General features: G+C 41.1%; 1 protein-coding gene across 2 annotated transcripts in view; it reads right to left on the reverse strand.

Moving 5' to 3' along the window:
* Positions 1–22585, reverse strand: part of TNR (tenascin R) — a 450249-nt gene that overhangs the window by 273930 nt on the left and 153734 nt on the right. The gene's annotated exons all lie outside the window — the stretch shown is intronic.

Raw genomic sequence — 22585 nt, forward strand, 5'->3', positions numbered from 1 at the left:
TTCTAGTACGGGTTTCCAAATGGAGCCGAAAAAGTTAGAAGCCATTCAGCAATGGCCCTTACCAGTTGGACTTAAAGCAATCCAACGCTTCTTGGGGTTTGCCAATTACTATAGAAAATTCATAAAAGGATTCTCTTCAATAACAGCCCCTATTACTGCTATGACTAAGAAGGGAAGAAATCACAGGGAATGGTGTACTGAAGCTAAAAGAGCTTTTGATTTATTGAAAGAAGCCTTTTCCTCAGCACCAGTATTAAGACACCCTGATCCTTCTCGTCCTTTCATACTGGAAGTAGATGCATCCGAGTCAGGGATAGGAGCAATACTATCTCAAAGACCTTCGGATGATCAACCATTGCATCCTTGTGGGTTTTTTTCTAAAAAATTAACGGAAACTGAGAAGAGATACGATATAGGGGAGAGAGAGTTGTTGGCAATTATTTCTGCCCTTAAAGAATGGCGATACTTGCTTGAAGGGTCACCCATCCCTGTTACCATTTTTACAGATCATAAAAACCTCTCTTACTTCAGTGAAGCCAAGAAAATGTCTGACAGACAAGTACGTTGGTCTTTATACCTCAATCGTTTCAATTATGTTGTTACATACAGGCCAGGGTCAAAAAATACTAAGGCTGATGCTCTATCCCGCCAATATGAACCTGTTACTTCCTCCAATGAAGTTATGTCCTCTTTAATCCCTCATAATCGTATTGTAGCAACTGTCTATGCAAAAGTCTCATCGGGATTAATAGAGGAGATCTCTACATTCCAAGATCGTACTACCTTGACTGTTCCACAAGGAAAACTATATGTGCCATTAACCTATCGGAATAGAGTACTATCCCTCATGCATGACTCCAAAATGGCAGGGCATCAAGGGATACATAAAACCACATCATTGCTGGCGGAACGGTTCTGGTGGCCTTCCTACAAGAAGGATGTGCGTGAGTTTGTCCTTGCTTGTAATATTTGTTCCACTACAAAATCGCCTAAGGGTCGTCCTATAGGACTCCTCATGCCCTTACCTATTCCAGAGACTCCATGGTCAAGTATTGCTATGGATTTCGTAGTAGACCTACCCCCTTCTAAGAACTACACTGTCGTATTAACGATAATTGACAGATTCTCCAAGATGTCTCATTTGGTTCCTCTTTATAAATTACCTACATCATCTGAACTGGCGTATATATTTATAAGAGAAGTGGTCCGTTTACATGGGGTACCCCATGATATTGTCTCTGATAGAGGGCCTCAATTTATTTCTCGTTTCTGGAAATCATTTTGTGGACAGTTAGGTATCAACCTTAACCTTTCCTTTTCTTATCATCCCCAATCTAATGGGGTTACAGAAAGGATGAACCAATGCCTGGAACAATACATCCGTTGTTTCACTTCGGTTCATCAAGATGACTGGGCGGACCTGTTACCATGGGCAGAATTTGCTCACAATCATCATGTCCATGAATCCACTTTACACAGCCCGTTTTTTATAAATTATGGGTTTAATCCTACAACTTTACCGAGTTCCATTCATTCTACCGGAGTGCCAAGTGTAGATAACACCGTTAGGAACATGAGGGAGACTTGGTTAGGGGTTAAACAAATATTGACTCAAAGGGCTAGTGTGTACAAAGCCAATGCGGATAGGCATCGGAAACCTGCTCCCACGTTCATGATCGGGGATAAAGTGTGGTTAAGTACCCGTAACATTAGACTTAAGGTCCCATCTATGAAATTCGCTCCCAGATTCATTGGTCCATTTCAGGTTCTCAAGCGTATCAACCCTGTTTGTTACAGTCTTCGTTTGCCCTCTAATATGAAAATACCGAATTCGTTCCATGTCTCACTTCTCAAACCATTAATTTGTAATCGGTTTACTCGTAATACCCCTCCTCCTCTTCCTGAAGTTGTGGAGGGACAAAACGAATATGAGGTGAGGTCTATTTTGGATTCTCGTTTTTCTAGGGGTAAACTTCAATACCTTTTAGACTGGAAGGGTTATGGACCTGAGGATCGTTCGTGGGTGGACGCTTCTGATGTGCACGCCCCCCGCCTGATTCGTTTATTTGAAAGGAGGCGTTCTAACCGCCCTGGGGGCGGTCCTTGTGGGGGGGGTACTGTCACGATACCTTACCTGTCATCCTCGGACCCACGCAGTACAGCATCCTCCTTCACTGAGCGGCACGGCACCTCTGACGCCGGCCGCTCACTCAGAGCGGAATTTCTAACTTCGGCGCATGCGCGCCACTGCCGTCGGCTGGAAGCCGACAGGATCATGACGCAACCACGCACCCGGACCTTTTGGGGGCGTGGTTTTAAAGCAAAATACACCACACTATAAAAGGGCTGTCTTGACAGCAGTAAGACGCCCTAGTGTGGTTCTTGCTGGTTCCCATAGTGCTCTTTATGTATATTGGTATTCTCTCCTGGTATTTGACTTTTGGCTACTCTATTTGACTATTCTACTCTCTGGTTCCCTGTACTTTGGCTTGTTATTCGTTATTCCGTCTTCTGTTATCCCTTGACCTCTGGCTATCCCATTTGTCTACTCTAACGTGAGCCCGGCCATTCTAAGGTCCGGTATACGATCTATAGTTAGGTTGCACTCTGCGTGAAGGGGTCACTGTCGTGACAATGGTGAAGTAAGTCCCAATAATGGTGTAAATAATGAATAGTATTGTACTTACAATTGCTAGAGCATGTAACCTGCTCTAGTGTGGTCAGCTTAGGTGGTATAATCCCCACCAAGAACCCCACTTGAGTTTTTACGTCCAAGATGCATTATCTTGCACTCATCCACATTAAATGTCAGCTACCTCAACTCTGACCGTTTTTCTAGTTTACCTAAATCATTTACCATTTGACTTATCCCTCCTGGAACATCAACCCTGTTACTTATTTTTGTATCATCAGCAAAAATACATACCTTGCCATCAATACCTTCTGCAATATCACTAATAAATTTAAGGCATATTCATGAGAATGCAGTTAAATTATTGGAGAGAAAGCAAACAAACTATTAAAGTCCTGCCTTGTGGGGTTGTTGAGGGCCCACATCATCTTTCCAGACTTGCTCAGCCTAGTCCTTGCATGTGAATAGCATGCAATGAGGGTTCATGTGACCGTGACTAGCATTACTAAGGCAGGGTTATTACTAAATATAGAATTGATGGAAATTCTGAATGAATTCAAAGTGAATTTCAAATTTAATGTCAAACTAGCCAAACAGAGAACAGCATTAACTTGAATCAAATTCTGAGCAATTCTTACTTTAGAGGATAACCCTGTTAGTGAATGTCCTGCTAGTCGCATAAATGAGGACATCCTAGGTATGCCTTAAATGCCATTACAGATATCTTCTAAGATACAAATGTCATAGTATATTGGAAGGGAAGGTGACATTAATTTATGCTGCTGGGCTCCCAACATGTCTTGTGGGAAATTAATAGAAGGGAAGGAGCGGGTGGGTATAGTTGTCCACTTTTAGTGGCAGATTCTCCAGATTTAGGCTCTTTCTAAAAAAGTGTTTTTTTTTAAAACAGGCAGGTCTAAAAGGGATACAGCAGGCACTGTAACTGATTTGTTTGATTGAACTGGTTATAGTCTCTGGAGTTCTCTGGCACTGTCCTTCCACTTTTCATGTTTTAATGCTAAACGAGAGCCTCCAGTAGCCTATTCCTTCTGTGTTGCCTGGGCCAATTAGGAAACAATATCCTGAACAGCAATGGGCTGTGAATGGCTGAGAGTGTCAGCTTACCATTTTTAGCTTTTCACATTGCTGTTACGAATTGGTATGGCTATAAAGAAGTGTGTAGTTTATGTTGGACTGTGGGTACCCAACATCAGCGTTGGAATAAAATAAAAAAATCTAGAGCAGGCGACATGTTATAATAATCACAGACTCACTCAGGGAGCATACCTTGCATTACACCATTCTGTTTTCTATAGGAAAATAAATATATTATCACTAGGCAGTCTAATAATAGAATGTGATAGCTGACTCTTTTAACATGTTTTTCTTATTTTTCTCAAACAGTAAAACACATGATCTTAGAATATACGCCAGATTTTCTAGGAGTGGATTCATCCCCCCATCTCCACCAGTTTCTTTACTTGTGGTGGCCAAGGTCCCTTTTTAGTGTTTTAAACGGCTTGAAAATGATTTAACTCTGAATGGAGAGACGGCATTAGAGAACCCCAGGCACTATAACCAATTAAATGAGGTGAAATGGTTATAGTGGCTACAGTGTCCCTTTCATGTGTAAAAGTGCCTCAGTATGTGCCCATTTTGAAAGCTATTTTAAATCTTTATGGAGTTAAATAAATATTAAAAAACGTATTTAGCATACACCCAATGGCTACCAATTGTTACAGAAACATGTATCACTTTAAGATAACTATCTCTATCAAATTGTTTTTAACTTTGAATGAAACCATTGCCTTACTCTGCAGACTGAAGAAAGACAGTAAATATAATTTTGTTTCATATTTACCTGTTTCGTCCTTATGCTTTCAACATCCACTCCAGCAATATACTGATCTAACTAATCCCTAGAAATGCTGGAAACGTGTATTGGGCATGATTTACAGATTTACATATGTGCAGTTGAAAGATCTCTTCACCTTGCAACATCCAACAGGGGGAGAAGAGAGAGAGTCTGATCACTGTGATTCATGTAGAGCCGGCTCCGGTGTCAGGTGTCTCTCTCCTGCTGCTGCACAATGATCCCCTTTTTCTGTCTCTAGTGGATCAGTTTGAAACTGAGATGGGTGGGTACAGGGGAGGGAAGGGAGGCCGAAGAAACTCCCCTAGCTGAGAGGCGTGCCCAATAATGCAATCTGACCAAGTTAATTAACTACCAAGTAAGCTTATAAACATTTATTACATACTTTTCAAAGCCTTTTTTGCTTTATTTTGGTTTGTATATTTCTTTAAAAGTGTTGGCTTGCTGGTTTAAAAAAAAATAAGTGATGCATGTTCCTTTAATACCATTGGTAATCTTTTGCACATCAGGCTAGAATTGTGTTTAATCAAACATATCAAATTTGTGTTTATTTATTTTTTTACAAAATTTTAAAATTCGAAGGTTAGTTTTGAGCTTAGAGAATACAGTGATTATGCCTGTGAGTAATGTTCTCCTCAATTTTAGAAGTATGGTTTTCCATTTATCATAATTCAATGTTTAATGGATAAGCCCAAGAAAGCCAATGGATAATAAATTGATGTCTGTTACCTGGAATAATTTCCCCTGGATAACAAAAAAAAACTAATCTTTCTACCAGCATTAAGTTTATTGGGAGGCTTATAATTTGTATTTTTACTGCGGAACATTTCAGTGATTTCTGTTTCTGTTCATTGGAAATGACCTGAGTGGTATTCATAAAATAAATTATTTAGATCTCATTGAAAACCTTTTTTTTTTTTTTGCGGAACATTTTTTTGTGTGTTTGATAATTGATGCTAAATATGATGGGGAAATTAAGTTGCATCTAAAAAAAAAAAATGTTTGCTAAATACCATTTTTTAATCATTCATGTTTTTGTGCATGCTTGAAGATCGAATATTCATCTGTAGACAAGATGAATTAGCATATTCCTTTCTTGCTATTAACAAGAACTGGATATATTCTGAACAATTTTAAACATGTAGCAAACTAATTTGCATCTCATTTTAAATTAAGTGATAGAAAATAATGGAAATGTTAAATTGGATGTGTTACTTTATTTTAGTGAATATTGTGAACCGTTTAATGCAAGGATGGCTAATACCACAGTCAGGGCCGTCTATAATATGATTAGGACCCTGGGCAATGCATTTTCTTGGGCCCCCTGGGCCCTGCCCCCCCCGTCCCTCCCCCCCAATTACGCCCAATGCGCAATCACACTGACAGACGTACTGGCACATACAAACACAGACAGACATTAAAACATTCACAGATACATACTGACACACAAATATATACTGGCAGACATACTGACACACACACACACACAGACGTACATACACACACATACACATACACTGACAGATATACTGACACACACAAACACATACACTGACAGATATACTGACACACACAGACACTGACAGACGTATTGACACACACACACACACAGACATACATACACACAGACACATACACTGACAGATATACTGACACACACACAAACAAACACATACACTGACAGATATACTGACACACACAGACACATACACTGACAGACGTATTGACACACACACAGGCATACTGACATACACACAGACACACTGACACACACACAGGCATACTGACATACACATAGACAGACGTACTGGCACATACACACAGACATACATTGAAACATTCACAGATACATACTGACACACACATACACTGACACACAAATATATACTGGCGGACATACTGACAGACATACATACACACACCGGCACATACACTGACAGATATAATGACACACACACAAACACATACACTGACAGATATACTGACACACAGACACATACACTGACAGATGTATTGACACACACACACACACACAGACATACATACACACACAGACACATACACTGACAGATATACTGACACACACACAAACACATACACTGACAGATATACTGACACACACAGACACATACACTGACAGACGTATTGACACACACACACAGGCATACTGACATACACATAGACAGACGTAATGGCACATACACACAGACAGACATTAAAACATTCACAGATTACATACTGACACACACATACACTGACGCACAAATATATACTGGCAGACACTGACATACATACATACACACACCGGCACATACACTGACAGATATAATGACACACACACAAACACATACACTGACAGATATACTGACACACAGACACATACACTGACAGATGTATTGACACACACACACACACACAGACATACATACACACACAGACACATACACTGACAGATATACTGACACACACACAAACACATACACTGACAGATATACTGACACACACAGACACATACACTGACAGACGTATTGACACACACACACAGGCATACTGACATACACATAGACAGACGTAATGGCACATACACACAGACAGACATTAAAACATTCACAGATTACATACTGACACACACATACACTGACGCACAAATATATACTGGCAGACACTGACATACATACATACACACACAGGCACATACACCAACAGATATACTGACACACACAGACACATACACTGACAGACGTATTGACACACACACACAAGCATGCTGACACACACACACAGGCATACTGACATACATACTGACACACAGAGGCCTACTGACATACACACACACATACATACACAGACATACATACTGACACACACAGACATACTTCCACACAAGCATACATTTAGCCACCCTCCAGGTTCTTACCTTTTTCTGGAGGGTGGTTTCCCTGGTCCAGTGGCAGGCTGAGGCAGATGGGAGTTCCCCTCTGGAACTCCTCTCTTCCTGCCATTCTCCTCCCGCGCGGCTGTGCTCTCCGTCGGGAGGAAGTGAGGTCACTTCCTCCCAGCCGGTACAGGAAGGGGCCCGGTCGCGCTGTTTAAGCGCCACAGCGCCAGACCGGGCCCCTGCTCACACATGCTCCCCAGCTGGCCCTTAGTGCATGAGCCACCCGGGGGGCCTCCTTAGTGTGCGGGCCGGTGCGGCTCTGTGCAGCCACACCGCCCGGTCCATGGGGGAACTGTAGTTCATAAACATCCGAATTGCCATAGGAAATGTACCGTTCGCCTGTTGCTTAAGGCATGTCAAGTCATTTCATGTCACTGTTTAGTGAATAAGTCCCTGAATGTAATACATTTACATATTCAGCTGAAACCACAATAACTGCAGGTTACCCTTAAAGGATCAATACAGTGTCAGGAAAACAAAGCGGTTTTCCTGACACTATAATGCCCTGAGGGTGCCCCCACCCTCAGGGTCCCCCTCCCGTGGCGCTGAAGGGGTTAAAACCCCTTCAGCCACTTACCTTAATCCAGCGCTGGGCTCCGTCGGCGCTGGTGACCTCTCCTCCCCCACTGACGTCAGCTCTCTCTGCCGACGTCAGCGGAGCCGAATGCGCATGCGCGGCAAGTGCCGTGCGCGCATTCAAAGTGTCCATAGTTAAGCATTTCTCAATGCTTTCTTATGGACGCTCTGCGCGATGGAGGCATAATATGCCTCCAGTGTCGCAGATGCGCCTTTAGTGGCTGTCCGGAAGACAGCCACTAGAGGTTGATTTAACCCCAAATGTAAACATAGCAGTTTCCCTGAAACTGCTATGTTTGCATCTGAAGGGTTAAAACCTGAGGGACCTGGCACCCAGACCACATTATTGAGCTGAAGTGGTGTGGGTGACTATAGTGTCCCTTTAAGAGTTGACGAGTTGATTTTTAATTGTTTTTATTTTTTTGCAGCAATTAATGAACCTGAATTTTTTATTTTTTAAAGCATTTTATTTTTATGTCGTCAAAGTTAAATTGCATCCTGAATAGCTGAATAGCTAACTCCAAGAACAATAAAATATACACTTTAAATGTGTGCATTGTCAGGTCAGATGTATATATAAAAATATATACTTGCGCAAATCAGCCCTGAATAGACTGAAATTATAATTGCTTATCTAGAATCATACTTATGAAATTATATCTGCAAAGAAAATGCAGATGGAAAAAACCCAATGGATTATTGTGAAAGGAATATTGAAAATATATCTTATTAAACAGACAAAAACACTATTCTAGCTGCTTATAAAATAGAGCAGATATAATCATCATCTCTCTGTATGTAATTTATGGAAGACAAAATAATGGGTGCATTGTTTGTTAAAGATTTATTTTATGAAATGTATTGAAAATGACACACGCACACGCACGCACACGCACGCATGCACACACATACACACACACTATTTATATACCCTAACAAAATCAAAATGCCAACATTGCCATTTTTTTTTATCATGATCAAAAGAACAGTATCTGAAATAAAATAATAAGAGAAATAACAATATAAGAAAGGATTGCATGATCAAATACTATAACAACTTCCTAAACTCAAAGCCGGAATGAAGTACCCTAATGTACATAAACTTGAAACTTTGTAACTTTATTTCCTATTCCCTAAGTTTTGTATTCTGGACTTAAATTTGAAATTGACTTTGAATTCTCACTGTGAATTCTCACCATGTATGTGTTCGAATACTACAGTTTTCAGTGGGCAAGTTGTCTGTCCTACAAAATGTATCCAATTCCACACTTTTTGAAATCAAATCATGGCTAATAGGGACATTTCCTTTTTAATGAGGCCTTTTAAATTGTTTTGTGACTAATAAGCAGGGTGGATGTCTGGGTACTGGGAGCCAGGAGAGTTATGAGGACTTCCTTTCAGTCCGGCCGGGTACAGGAAACTGAATCTCTTGTACCACTGTGAACACTGCTCCGCTTGGCCACGCTACAATCAAGGTAGGAGACCTACCAGGGACCAAGGGGGAGAGAGAGAGGGGCACTAAGGGATGGGTGGAGGGGTGGTAAGGAACACTATGGGATGGGGGGTGGGAGTAAGAACACTATGGGACAGGGGAGAGGGGGGGGAGTATGTGTGGTAAGGAACACTATGGGATGGGGGAGTGGGTGGTAAGGAATACTATGGGACAGGGGAGGGGGGGAAACTATGGGACAGGGAGGGGAGTGGGTGATAAGGAACACTATGGAACAGGGGAGGGGGAGGAAGAACACTATGGGTCTGAGGAGGGGAGTGGGTTGTAAGGAACACTTTTTTTTTCTTGTTTTCCTACTCTAAAAACTAGTTGCGTCTTATGGTCAGGTGCGTCTTATAGAGCGAAAAATACGGTAATATAATCCATGATTATATTATAAGTATCATTACTTATTATAAGAAAGTTATACAAAATAACTAATATAAAGCATTAATTTTAATGTTTGTATGAGTATTTCAACTTCATCCCTAAACATAGTTGCTACTGTCAACATTAAAGAAATAATTGTATTAGTCTTCAAGTATGCATAAATATATTGCTCAAATATACAGAAATCTGTCTGCAAATGTTATAGAATGGTATGTGGCGAAGGAGTTGTGGGACTTTGTTGTTGCTTTTGTTCAAACATCTACAATTCAATAACTCAGGTGTGAATATGGTCCCCATGGCAGTGCCATATATTTGTAGCTAAAATGTGTTCTACAAAAAAAGTGTGATTCAGAATATGTCTGATTTCAAACATGAAACCATAGAAGTCCTAAAGTTCTTTTTGCTTTATTTCCCCTTTCAAAATTATACTACCATAGACTTCTCACAAAACTCCAGTATCTACAATGTGATTATGATTCCATGTTCTATTTGATCATTATTAAATGCCTTCCACATGATCTGGTATCTTCACAAACATTGGTATGCATTGGTATGCAGAATACTATAACATTTTATGTCAAACAATGTTGGAAATTCTGCTGACAGAACAAAAAACCCATGCAGATGGAAATGTGGTTGAGTAGAATTATCTGGGTATATATACTGCATATATTGAAACTTTGCATTTCGGTATACTACGTCTTTTTTTTTTACTATACAGTGGTGGTTCTTCTTAAATAATCTTCTACCTATGTGTTATTTATTTCTTATTATTTTCTTATATTTCTTGTTTTTCACACTAAGACTTGTAATCCTTTTTGAAGGCTATTGGAACTCTCCAAGGAGTGAGAAGTGATGTTTCCTGCTGCAAATGCCGGTTTCGTGAGTGGTTCTTTTTAATCCAATTTATTTCCTATATTGATTTCACAGTAACACTCTATACTGCTTTCTCTTTATGCTTTATTTACAGATATGATTTATCTTTTTCAATATAGCTCATCATTTTTAATGAGTTTACTGATATATATTTTGCTGTACGCTATTAGCTGGATTTACACATCCCTGTGTTGTTTGCACTGGCTTATGTGTGTTTGTTTTCTATTTGCATCTGTTATAGCTTTGTCCAGATTTTAATTTAGCACCAATTAGAGTTGGAGTTGTATATTCCTTTAGTTATGTGCTGGATCATATTTTATTGGTTTTATTGTTCAGTTAATTTTCTTAATGAATATCTGCTTACCTGAAGTAAGTTTTCAAGAAACCCCACCTTCGTGCTAGATATTAGTATACGGGTGAGCATTAACCAGACTCATTTGTCATACTATAAGGAATGATTATTGTGGCGAATGTAACCTCGCCACAGGCTCTTGGAGGGGCCTGCTGGCCAGCCTCTTGCCAAAAGACTATGGGCCCTTTGAAAATCTACGTGATTTATGTATTTTTGTACTCCAGAAAGAGAGACCGACCATTAGCCCTAATTCCCTGGAACTGTTTTGGGCATAGGACCATGTGCACGGTCGGTCAAGACTATGACTTCCATGGAAATCCCGACCCCTGAACTGATCTGTGTGATCTTTGGATATGTTGGTAACCCAGATGGGGGCTATTAGTGGATGTGACTTTTGTGGAGTTTCCATGTGTTTTGGGGCTACTTTCTGGATATTGTAAAGTTTATGTTTTCTGTGTCTGGAGATAATTGAGTTTTTTGAGCTATATTCACTCTGGGGATTGCTATAATCACTATACTCCCTTGGATTATGATCATCCTGCTATCTTGCTATTCTCTCTGGAGTAGGAGAGGTCTACCCAGTGGAAGCTGGATCCTGGTCTTGGGTCCAGGGTGGGTGGAGGACAATGAGACCCCAAACAAGCTGTAACGCTGGCTGTGGGGATGATGGTGGTTAGGGTGTCTGGTGAAGTGCTTGGAAATACTCGGGAATACTAGGAAACATCGATTGGCGAAGGCACCCAGTCGGGGCGCCAGGCTGTCCGCCACAATTATTATTCAAGTTATTTTATAGATAGAAAAATATGATGACATTTACTTATAAATGCCAATTCAGGGGCATAGTGTCATGGTACCTGTCACACAGACCTCCTTCTCCTCCAGCAATTTCGTCACTTTAGATGCCGGCCGCGATAGCCCCGTCCCCTTTTATGACGCGGCGCAACTCCGCCGACGTCATGACGTCAATGACGTCACGGCCCGCCGAAAAAGTCAAACCAGGACGTTTTGGGGGGCGTGGACATCAATTAAAGAGGCAGGGTATAAAAGCTACTCACTTACAGTGAGTCACTGCCCTGTCGTGGTTTCAGCTTGTCTGTTCAATCAGTGCATTTCTTGTGATTGGTTTTTCGGTTATTGACTTGGCTTGTATCCTGACCTTGCTTCTCTCTCCTATCCTTGTACTCGGCTTGGCTTTCATTTACCTGTCTTCTCATTCCCTCGACCACGGCTCTTCCCTGACCATTCTTTGTTTGTGTGACGTTAGTACGGCTACTCTAAGGTCCGGTATACGTCTTTATAGTTTTCAGTACACTGCTTGTTGGATCCCTGTCTTGATCCTGACAAATAGGTCTAAAGCTGAAGAAATCAACAGGGACATTCCATTAGTTTTAATGGGGATTTTAGAATGTTTTATTTAGAAATATGTGTCTTTTTTTTGTACCAGGAAATAGTATCAAGAGATTTAATCTATTTATATTCAAAAAAGGTGTGGGACAAGGTGAAAAGCTTGGAATTTGTTTAAAAGAACACTCCAGTCATACTCTGGGTACAAGCATAACTTCGTGCATTTAATAGATGTTTCCCTTGTATTCATATTGTTTTCTACCCATTCACATCTCATTTAATTATGGTAAAAATATGAAAATTGCTTTGCAGCTTTCTGAGGCATAAACCTGTACCTTCAGCCATGCTCCTTCTTTTCACAAAGCAACTTTAGATGTATTTTGAGTGCTTATTCAGATGACATCACTTCACCCCCTAACCAATCACTGTTCTCTTTTTATTTTGTACTCTTTCCCTCTATTTCAGCTTTGAAATACTATACAGATAATAAAAGGGACATGATTGGCTGTGGGGGAGGAGTCACTTCACCACTGATGCTTCTAACAAATGAGTGGCAGAATTTCCCCCCCCCCCATGCCATCCAAAGCCTTGCCTCAGCCTGCCTCTCCCCTTCACTAAGGGCTAATGATATCACAAAATGAACATCATGCTGCTGTGGGCTGCTTAGCTTCGGCACAGGAGTTTCAGAAACGTTTTTGCTCTACTCGTTTTTTTTTTTTCCACTTTTCTTTTTACTAAAACAAGTTTTTTTTAAATGGTTGGAGTAACCCTTCAAGCCTTAAAGTGAGCACTACATACAGCACTTTGAGCAGCGTTCAAATCCCTGTGGCGAAACGCAATCGACTAGGGGCCTATCACTGTGTGATCTATAGCGCCGGCATGTTTGTACTGCAGCATGAAAGGGAGATCTCCCACTCATGCTGCAAACAGACAAAGACACATAAAAAATACAAATGTCAACATTTCAGTCCTGTGTAAGAACATTCCTTAGGACAAAAAGTGTTTTAGAATGTAATAGAAGCTAAAGACTTTGCTTAAATTGGATTACAGTGCTAAATTGGATTATATAAAATTTCCCACTGGAGTATTCCTTTAATTACAATTTAAGCTAATGTGCTAAATTAGCACAATCAATGTTTTCTTTAGGTGTTCTCTTACATATTTTAGCATAGTAGGAAATCATGATGGGTATAGTATGAAAATGTTTTTATTGCTCTAAAAAATGTTAAGTCCTTTACACGTATCATGTTCTTCCTTCGGTGGATATCACTGTAGTATTTAGCCACAGATTTCTCTAAGCTCTGACATAGTCCTGACAGCTACGATTGATTCCCTAGGTCTCAGTGGGAGTCCTGAGCTTACATTGGGAATGTGTATTCCAGCTCAATCAATGGAGATATAAACCGAGGCACACATGTGATATAGCTCTTGTTTCTCAATTAAATAATGCTCAGATACACAGACATCCCTCAATCTTAACGTTTGCTCCTAAGAAGACTTTAACGAATAAACACAGGAAGTACTCTATTCTAAATCGTCTGTCTAAGATAGTTTTGAGTGTCCCCACCCTTCCAGAGAAACCTTATTTCACCAGGTGCATTGAAATGTGTTTATCTATAATTTATGTTAATGCAGAGGTTAAATAATGTATGATTTAATAATTCAGCTGCACTTGCGAGCTATATAAAATAAAATGTAGGCAAGTAACTTCAAGATGTAAGGAACATGTTGAGAAGATGTCAAACTCTATCACTCACATTCAAAGGTTTCTCCAAGTCTTTAATTAAACACTGTTTTTAGTCAAGTTAAACATTACTGTCCTGGGTACCCCTCCAAAAAAAAAAAAAAAAAAGCGAAAAAAAAAAGTATAAAGCAAAAACCTACTTGCATCTCCCATGACAAAGCCAAGCACCTGTCAGCAGCTCAATACTCATTTGGTGACATCACTCTTCCTTGCAGCGGCCTGGGGGGAGGCACTGCCACCATTAGTCGTTTGTCGGTAGCATGCTGTGCGTGCGGACGACAGAAGTCCAATATGCATAGAATTGACATTAGCGAACCCAAACCTCTTCTTCCAGATTGACTAATGACACTCTAATGACACTCTAGTTATACCACCAGTGGCAAAGGGCTTTATTTCATAGTGAAATGCTGTACAGACAGTACGCACCATGACCACTTCAAAACACTGAACACTGGTATTTTTTTGTTGTTGCAGAGATACTGTTCTATAGAAATGCTACAAAGTTACATAGTTAGGTTGAAAAAAGACTAAAGTCTGGCAAGCTCTACCGTGAAGCCCATAATGTTATGCTGTCGAACCAAAAGAAGGCAAGAGCAAAATTGTAGCCATTTCCAATTTTGCCACAAAAAGGTGGGGGGAAATCTTTCTTAACTCCACAATGGCAATCAGATGTCATCTTGGATCAGCAACCTGTTAACATACATATCACTTGCTTTGATTAGAATGATGATCTGGCATCAGAAGAATAGATTGCTTGTCTCACCCCAGCAATCTATTAGATAGGACAGATGACCATCATACACCTTGAAAAGTAGATCCTGGTGCTGAGTAAAAGCTTTGGCTATCAGGCGAATTAAGTGGTCTGATTCTTTACCTTAGATACGTGCATGTTGCAAATTCATTTTGAGAAGTTTTTCATTCACTCTTGTCCACCAAAGCTGAAAACTTGTTTTTTTTTTCAAACTCCTTATTCTGGAGGCAGAAACCTCTCGAACTTTAACTTTGTAGCAACAAAACGCCATAGAATCGATCAATCATAAAATACACCTATAAAGAACCCTAGTCAGGCCAGCACACTAACACTATTTCCATTACTGCAAACATCAATGGAATTAGTACCAGCACATGCAATTATGTACTCTTAGCTGACATCTTACAAGTCATTTCCTCTTTCTTAACCGCTCTCGACAATGTATTTTAAACAAAATGGTTAAAATCATATTATCGTCCCTTTTCTACCTTCCTTGCCCACACCCTACACATACTTATAACTAATGCAGACAAAGTCTTCCCGTACTATTTCAAGGTGTGTAGCTGTGCTCCTTTGTACTCCATAAAAACTGTAATTGGAGCAAGTCTCTTAATATGACCACATGGCAACCATGCGTCAACCTGTATATTATATCAATGTTCTACAACATCATTACTATATATCTGCATCAGAGGATATAACCAATGGACACACCTCCTCCTTTCCCTGGACTTTATGCCACTTCATCAACAATACTGCTAGTTTACACTTACCTAGAAATGACATACAAATCCTACACTATATTTACATCTTTCCCAAACAACAGTCATTGCCTGTGACAACTGTCAGACACATAAACATTTTGGAAAGATCTAGTTAAAGAATAGACAGACATTCAAGGAAAAACTGATACCCAAATGGGGGATTTAATGTATTTTGTATTGCTGACTAATCTGCAATTCTTTGGATTTATTTTTCTGTTGTTAATTATCAATACTGCCACAAGTCATTGTGCTGCCTGGATCCAAGGATAAAATGCTGCCCCCACCAAAACTATGTCCATATCCATTATTTTATCCAGTGTATGTAGTGAATGTATTGTGTGTGTGTGTGTGTGTAGTGGATGCAGAGTGTTTGTTTGTGTAATGGGCGCAGTATCTGTGTGCCGTGGATGTAGAGTGTGCGTGTATGTGTAGTTGATGCAGAGTATGTGTACAGTGGATGCAGTGTGTGTAGTATATTCAGTGTCTGTGTGTAGTGGATGCAGTGTCTGTGTTTGGGTACTGAATGCAGTGTGTGTAATGTATTCATTGTATGTGTATAGTGGATGCAGAGTATATGTGTGTGTGTGTGTGTGTATATAGTGGATGCAGTGTGTTGATGCAACGCAGGTGCATTTTTGACTACTCAGGCAAAGATGCAATTCTTTCTGTGTGTGTGTGTGTGTGTGTGTGTGTCTCTAAACATCCCTTTTGAATGTCTTACCTCTTTTGTGTTTCTTATCCCATCTTTTGAATGTCTTACACCTTTTAGTGTATCTTAGCCCCCTCTTGTGTGTTACATCCCAATTAGTGTATCTCATCTCCCATTTTTACCCTTTGTGTCTTATTCACCCTTTGTGTGTCTCTTACTTTTCTCCTTGGTATGTCTAACAATTTTCCGAAGCCCCTTTTTGTGTCTCTTACTTTTCCCCAACCCCTTTGTGTGTATTCTTTTCTACCACCCCCTTTGTGGGTCATTGTCCCGATCCCCAGCTCCTCTGTGTGTGTAATTGTCCTCTTCCCCAGTCCCTGTGTCTCCTTGTCCCCTTCTCCAGCCCCTCTCTGTGTGCCATTAGCCCCTTCCTCAGACCCTCAGTGTGTGTCATTGTCCTCTTCTCCAGCCGCTTAGTGTGTGTCATTGTCCTCTTCTCCAGCCCCTCAGTATGTGTCATTGTCATCTTTTCTGAGTCCCTTTGTGTGTCTTACTTTTCCCAAGCCCCTTTGTTTGTCTTTCTTTCCTCCAACCCCTTATGTGTTTCTTACTTCCCCATCCCTTTTGTGTGTCATTATCCCAGTCAAAAGTTCCTCGATGTGTGTCATTTTCCCCTTCCCCAACCCTTCTGTGTGTGTGTCATTGCTCCCTCCCCAGCCCTCTGTGTGTGTCATATTTGTCCCATTCTCAGCCCCTCTCTGTGTCCTTGTCCCCTTCCCCAAGACCTTTTGTGTGCTCTTCTCTCTCTTGTGCACCTCTCTTCATGTAGTGTGGCGAGTAGACCGTGGTAGAGGAGCTTCTGCTTCCTCTACTCAGACTGTGAGGAAGCTGTCCATTGCTCTCACAGACCAGGCAGATGATAAAGATCCTCTGCCATGGCCGGGATCCACTCAGTCATGCTATATGAAGTGACTGACCGGAGGAGAAGTGATGTGCACTCTCCTTCTGCCCTTCACCCGGAGCCTTGTTATTGCACCCTAAGGCGGTCACATTTGCCCCATTATTTTTGCGTTGGCCCTGAGTGGATGCATTGTCTGTGTTTGTGTAGTGGATGCAGTGTGTATAATGGATGCAGTGTGGGTAGTGCATGTAGTGTGTTGTGGGGTTGAATAATGGCTGTGAAGGGTGTGCGGTTTATTTTTTGTTTATAGTTATGTTTATTCTCCCTTCACTGCCTCTTACCTGTAGCCAGGAAGTGTGGGCACTAGATTCCCTAGTGGTCATGGGGGAAGAGAGACAAAAGTAGGGGAGGGGCAATTAAAAACACTATATACATATGCATATTCCAATTTAGACAGGATAGTGTGTATTTCAGGCTCCTACCCCACCTCCTGATTTTGTTCCATGGTTCAGTACCATCCCCATCCAGCACAGTACAAGTGCATCATTAGAAGATATTGAGCTAAGATCTCTAGCACCATGCAGAGATCACTTCAAAAGTGCTCTGTGCATGGTCGGACCTGAATAGGGCCGGCCGAAAGATTGACAATCAGCCTGGTGTGTGTTCAAGCAGGATGACAAGACCCTTCCGTGGTTTACACAATGACGGAGGTACTAATTTTGGGCTTCACCGATGATGCCTATATAGGTTCGTCTACCCCATGTCCTGCTTTCATACTTCCAAAAGTTGGGAGGTATCCATGCAGTATCATTTTCATGATTTACTGCACACAGAAGCGCAATCATAGGTGGCAAACAGGTATCACGGGACACTTGGAATTTGCTTGGATGTCAGGCAGTCCAAGAACAGCATTATATTTGACTTTTAATATGGGTCTTTCCTGCTAAGCCAAGGTACAGTTTATTGTCACTTGAGGTAAAGCTAGTCAGAGGGAAAGTTTAATAGTTAAAAGTTGTGTCTTTTAATCCAGACAAACTATTAGCCCAGACCCAACATTTAAACACATCAGTTGTATTTTTGGGTGAAAGAAAATTGGCCAACGGGTGACACACACATTTAGCAGTCAAATTCATATTATTGTAGACAGACATTATTGCCAGTAGGTAGTGACATTTTTAGAAGTAAAACTACTAAAAAAAAGTATAGAAGTTTTAAAATGTAGTTAATTTGTTCAAATGAGTGTAATGCAGAAACAGGATGCCCAGTTTTCTTCACTGCACATAACACCATACAGGACATTGTATGCTAGTTGCAATACCTTGAAGAGAGAGACAGATGTTGGTACCATCTGAAAACATTTCAAGCCTGTTCGCAATTTTCTGTCAAAGCATCTTTAAACTCCCCTGCCATTTACCGAAGCTCCCATTTGAATGTTTCTCCATTACCCTGACAAGCCCTGCCTGGCCTGAACGATTACCACTTCCTTTCACGAAGCAAAGATAAAACTTGTTCTTGAGTTTGGCTTTATAAAATAATATGGAAATGTAAAAAAAAAAAAAAAACAATAACAAATGGTTAAAACACGAGAGATTTTATATCATACTCTGCAAGCACTCAAAGAGCTAATTAACAGATGCAAATTGCATTGATAATTACATTGCAGTAGTGGGAAGTACTGCAGGTCCAGTAGTTATACAGAATATGTATATTTTATTTATGTAGCACTAATAGGTATACTTATCACCTTACAGGTTCCATTACTGTAGACCGATGTACAGTAAGTGCAGGAGCTATACAGTGTATGTTAATTATATTTATGCAGTTATAACAGATATATTTAGCACTTTACAGGTTAAATTTCAATAAGGGGTACCGTAAGTGCAGTAGTTATACAGTGTATACATATATATATTTTTTTTTATTATTCAAGATCAGCGTTTATTAATACATGCTCACAAGCAGCAAGGAAATGGCAATAACAGATGTTTGCAGTTGGTGTTTCAAAGCAGGTAAATAGTAAGACATAGATAGCGTTCTATATGATAGTCACATAGGAGAAGCATGTACACGTTTATGAAGTGATAGTTAAAATAATAAAATGACAAGTAAGCACAACAACATTTTCAATTTCTATATGTGCTGCAAAGGAAAGGTATCCTAGACCATCTTCCTTGGACTCAGCCTAACTATGTGTAAGTGTCAGGGTGATAGTAAGGCTGCATATGTTTTGTGGTAGCCTTGCATGTCGACTCTGTTAAAGTAATTGTAGGATGATGTTTTCCCCTACTGTCTGGCGTTGAGAGACAATGCATTGGTAGGCTAAAGTGATAGGTAAGTGACAGTCTGGGTTGGTACGACTTCACAGTTAGGCGTATGGGCTTAAATCCTGTTTCTGCATAAATACGGAAAAATAAATAAAATAAAAATATAGCATAGGTCAGCCTCTGGGAGTGTAGGCTAGTGATATGTGTGTATCTGAGTGAGTGATAGCCAGGTGTGGGGAGAGTGGTAGCCTCAACAGGGAGGCAACTATATGTATCATAGGTAATGCTTAAAGTAATAAAACGGCTTAGGCAGAATTAGCAACCCGTGTCTGGGCTTTTTATACCTTACAGAGGAAGCATAGCATAGGCTACCCTCTTAAGACTTAGTCCAAGTATATGTCAGTGTCTAAACAGTATAGTAAGGCATTGTTTAATATGTATTAACCCTTTATGTCAGAATTTTAAGTGATGGGAGGACTGTGTGTTTCCTCACCATTTAACGCTATGGTCTAATGCGATATTAGGATAAGTTGGCTGGTCGATGGTAGGACAAAGCAAGATATTATCCTATTTAAACATATCAATATAACTGCGATCCCTGCATATTCTGTTAAAAAGTAATAGCATAGATCAGCCTCAGGAAGCACAGCCTAAAGATTTAGTGAAAAAATATTAAAATTAAAAATAAGTGAAAAAATAAATGTCCATGGAGTCAGGAATAGGGTGTAGGGATTACATGAAGGGCCTCGCGTGAGCTGCGGAGTAAATTTATCTCCGTGCTCCCTTGGGTGGGGTTCGATGCATGTATCTCTGGGCGTTTTATCACACCAAAGTAAAAGTGGGGTAGGATAAACAAGGCTAGTGCCAAGATGTTATGCATAATGTCCTCCCCTCCATGCTTCTGTCCTGTCCCACGTACGGACGGGGGGCAGGGGGTGAGATGCGCAGAAGCAGGGGGCCCACCATAGGCACACCGCAGGCAGCCCCAGGGCAACCAGCCCTCTTTCATTGTTTATCCAGGCCGCACCAGACCTCCAGCTGAGAGTACCACAGCCCGGCGGGCACTCAGATATACACCAGTCCACCGGACCCCCCCACTAAGGCCCCATCATGGGTCGTCTCTTGCACCTCCACTGCGCTCCAAGATCCCCAGCCAGGTAAGACGAGGGTCATCGATTGTCTCTCTGTCATCTCTGGCCGCTCAGGGCCGGCATCGGTTGTCCTCACAGGCCTCCACTTCCCGGTACCCCAGGGCTCACATCGTTGGGGACAAGTTCCTCCTGGTCCCCCTCAAAACCCAGAGGCGACGGCTCCTCAATCCGAGCATGGCACAGTCCTGGGGCTCAGACCTCACACCAGTCGGTCCAACGGGTGCCGCGGCAGCGGCATGTCAGGCCCCGCTGCCCCCGCACTGAGTCCCCAGAGCCCCCTCCGTCCTTTAGGTGCCAGTGTAGCATGGAGTCCTTGCAGGGTAAGAAATACGTGCTATGCTGAGTGAGGTGGTCAGGCGGTGGTGCAGGGCCAGCAACGTGGGTAAGATAAGTATTAAACGTAGTGAGCGTGATAAACATTAAACAGTAGGCCGGATCTCAAGGTAGCTACGGTTCCTCGTCTGTGTTGCAGTCCGGTAGTCGGGGTGTTTCCAAAGAAGCATAGTGGCCTCCTCTAGGCTCTCCAGCCAGATCAGGGTCCGCCATTTTCAGCACGGGGTGTAGGCCCTAGGCTCCCGTATTGTCTCTTCCCAGGTGATATCACTATCGGGTGGGCAGCAGTCGATAGCAGAGATAATTATCTGCTGGTTTCCGACGTGCAAACAGAACAACATTTGGGTAATTTGCTTGATTTTGGGATTTTGGGGGTTTTGGGACAGGAGCTCTTGAAAATGACTGCCGACCAGCTCCAGGGTCCGGCCCCGCCCAACATATTTTATATAGATAGTAGACTTGTGCATTCAGTTACAAATGCATTCTGCTTTGTCTGAATTTTGGGTGATTTGTTCAAAATTCCAAACTCTGTAACTTTATATGAACAAATCACAAAACAAATGAAAAAGACAAATGGTGACATTTATTTTGTAATTCAGAGTTCTGCCTTCGATGGCAAAACAAGGAAGATTGATGAAAAAAAGATGATTAGTGGTCAGGGGACAGCTACTAAATGTTGATTTTATTCACAAAGGGAAGTGACCAATTGAGGGAAAAACTCTATATTCATTTATTTATTTCAATATATAAATAAAGAGGTTATTTATTAGTCCTCCTTTTTCCCTCATAGAATGTGACGGCAGATAAGAACCATTCGGCCCATCTAGTCTGCCCAATTTTCTAAATACTTTCATTAGTCCCTGGCCTTATCTTATAGTTAGGATAGCCTTATGCCTATCACACGCATGCTTAAACTCCTTTACTGTGTTAACCTCTACCACTTCAGCTGGAAGGCTATTCCATGCATCCACTACCATCTCAGTAAAGTAATACTTCCTGATATTATTTTTAAACCTTTGTCCCTCTAATTTAAGACTATGTCCTCTTGTTGTGGTAGTTTTTCTTCTTTTAAATATAGTCTCCTCCTTTACTGTGTTGATTCCCTTTATGTATTTAAATGTGTCTATCATATCCCCCCCTGTCTCGTCTTTCCTCCAACCTATACATGTTAAGATCCTTTAACCTTTCCTGGTAAGTTTTATCCTGCAATCCATGAACCAGTTTAGCAGCCCTTCTCTGAACTCTCTCTAAGGTATCAATATCCTTCTGAAGATACGGTCTCCAGTACTGCGTACAGTACTCCAAGTGAGGTCTCACCAGTGTTCTGTACAATGGCATGAGCACTTCCCTCTTTCTACTGCTAATGCCTCTCCCTATACAACCAAGCATTCTGCTAGCATTTCCTGCTGCTCTATTACATTGTCTGCCTATCTTTAAGTCATCAGAAATAATCACCCCTAAATCCCTTTCCTCAGATGTTGAGGTTAGGACTCTATCAAATAGTCTGTACTCTGCCCTTGGGTTTTATACGTCCAAGATGCATTATCTTGCACTTATC

The sequence above is a fragment of the Pelobates fuscus genome, chromosome 7, assembly GCF_036172605.1.
Source record: "Pelobates fuscus isolate aPelFus1 chromosome 7, aPelFus1.pri, whole genome shotgun sequence".
Classification (NCBI taxonomy): Eukaryota; Metazoa; Chordata; class Amphibia; order Anura; family Pelobatidae; genus Pelobates; species Pelobates fuscus.